Below are 2370 nucleotides of genomic sequence, written 5' to 3'. Positions count from 1 at the left end.
GATTCTCTGTGTGTTTTCCATCTTTATGCGGCTTTATTTTAAACTGTATTTCTTTTATTTTTAATTTTTGGCTTTTTGAGACAGGGTTTTTGTGTATCTTATCCTGGAACTCGCTCTATAGACCAGGCTGTCCTTGAACTCACAGAAACCCATCCACCTGTCTCTGCCTAGTAAGTGTTGGGATTAAAGGTGTGTACCACCACACCCAACTACTCTCTTCCTCTTTTATTTTAAGGACTTTAACCTTTAGCTTGCATATATTTGTTAACACGCTGTGAACCATTTAGAGGTTTTCTTCATCTTTGACTCTTTTTTTACTATATATCTCTTTTTTTTCCTGACCATATGAGTCTCCATATTGCTAAGCAATATGGAGAGGATTAAAGCAGTGGCTTTTACGGCTGGATCCAGCCCATTTCTTAGCTTTCTGAGATTTTAGCCTCATGGCAGAGGTCCTGGTTGGAGCCATGTTTATTGCCACAGCTCTATGGCATTTCCAGGTCCTTGCCAGCAAGCAAGCTGCAACAGTGTGTCCACAAACAACACTCAAATGCTCTCTCTGTAGCCAGACCTCCTGCCTCAAAGAGTCAGAGTTTGCTCTGGCAGGACGGCCCAGAAAGCTGGCATTTTAAAATGGTGCAGCTTTTTTTCCTGCTACTGCTGAAAACCAAAAAGCATGCAGTCAGCTTTTATCAACACCATTTAAGTGTTTTGTGGCAGGACCTCTTAAAGAGCTGCAGGGTTTTACAGCTAAAGCTGAGTCAGGAAGCCTCTCTTAAATGAGAGCACTTTCCTCTAGCAAGCAGAGCAGATCTGAAAAATTGCTGCTACCAAGAAGCCATGCTTTACTTTATTCTTTTCTGTCTAGAATTACTTCCCAAGCTCTCTCAGGTTTAATGTGGATGCAGTTGTTCACACGCTGGGGCCATTTTGTAACACGAGGGCCTGCTTGTTGGGTTTTTTGTCTTCCCACTAGGTCCCACAGCTTTTTGGCCCCAAAGAAAATCACACAGAGAGTCTCCATAAGTTATAAACTGATTGGCCCACTAGCTCAGGCTTCATATTAGCTCTGACAACTTATATTAACCCATTATTCTTATTTATATTAGCCACATGGCTCAGTATCTTTTTCAGTGGGGCAGGTCACACCCTGCTTCCAATAAATACAAGAATAAAAATAAAAGCAAGGGAAAGGTACCACTAATAGCAATTATGTTATGAGTGGATTTTTTGAGAGATTAATGCAAAATTTCTATATTTGGGGAACTACATGTAAAGTAACCTACTAGAGTAGTTTGGGTAAAGATAGTGTGTGTGTGTGTGTGTGTGTGTGGTGTTGGAGGTAAAGATTTATAAAGTATTTGGACAGCTAGGGACGACATATTAATTACCACTGGCTGTGTACAGGATGTGAACAATCAGAACACAGTTGCTCCTAACTAGACACATTCCCTATAAACTGTTGCTGATGCTGCTCTGGAGTCTATGGGCTGTGTGTCGTCAGAGGATGTAGAGGTCTGAAATAGTCTGGGTGTGGCCAGATCACCTTGGACATTTTAATATAGGTCTTTCCACCAGATGGCACTGATAGCTTTTCCTTGTTTTTCGCTCTTTCTCTGTCTTGTTGAAAATATGTGATTTGTGTACTGATTCAAAGCATTCCCTTGCTGAAAGCTCACAATTTGCTACTTGATTTCTTGTATTTTTGCATTTAAGATCTTTATAAGTTGGGATGTTGGGGGATACTGCCTTCTGTTGGATGTTATTGTAGGAGCTGGAGATAGGGAAGTAGATGGGAGGGGAGGCTTTAATGTCTGTAAAACTGCTCAGCAAAGGCCGGGGAAGGCGGAATCAAGAGGGAACACTCAGGCAACAGTCACTTGTGCTGCAAAAGCCATCTTGGTGGGGTCTCCTATTTCTTCCTTCATGGTGCTTGAAGCTCAGATGAATTAATAGCCGAGTGAGCACTTGGATGCCAGCCTGTTGAGATGCCACGTGGAGGATATAGCTAACTTGTCACGGGACTTCTAATCTGCAGAGCTGGGATACAGTAAATATTTCTGTAGCCACCAAGTTTGTGGCAGTTGGTTCTGTAGCAATAGAAAACGTACAGACACTCTTACTTATTTTCTGATCTTTAATATGTTTGCTTTAGTAGATCCTAAATTGCTGTGTTGTTTTTTGTCTCTTCACTTTATTTCAAGCCTTTTAATTTCCAAAGCTGCTGACCACACTGGTTCATCTTCCATTGAAAATCCACCAAATACAGTCAATCTGTGGAGTTCAGCAGGCGACACCTGATTCGCCTGGTGCCTCCCCAAACCCTGCTCTGCAGCAGGCTCCTTCCCATTATTGCTTTTCCTTCTCAGT

This window comes from Microtus ochrogaster, unplaced genomic scaffold (genome assembly GCF_000317375.1).
Source record: "Microtus ochrogaster isolate Prairie Vole_2 unplaced genomic scaffold, MicOch1.0 UNK35, whole genome shotgun sequence".
NCBI classification, from domain to species: Eukaryota; Metazoa; Chordata; class Mammalia; order Rodentia; family Cricetidae; genus Microtus; species Microtus ochrogaster.
This window is presented reverse-complemented; position numbering follows the sequence as displayed.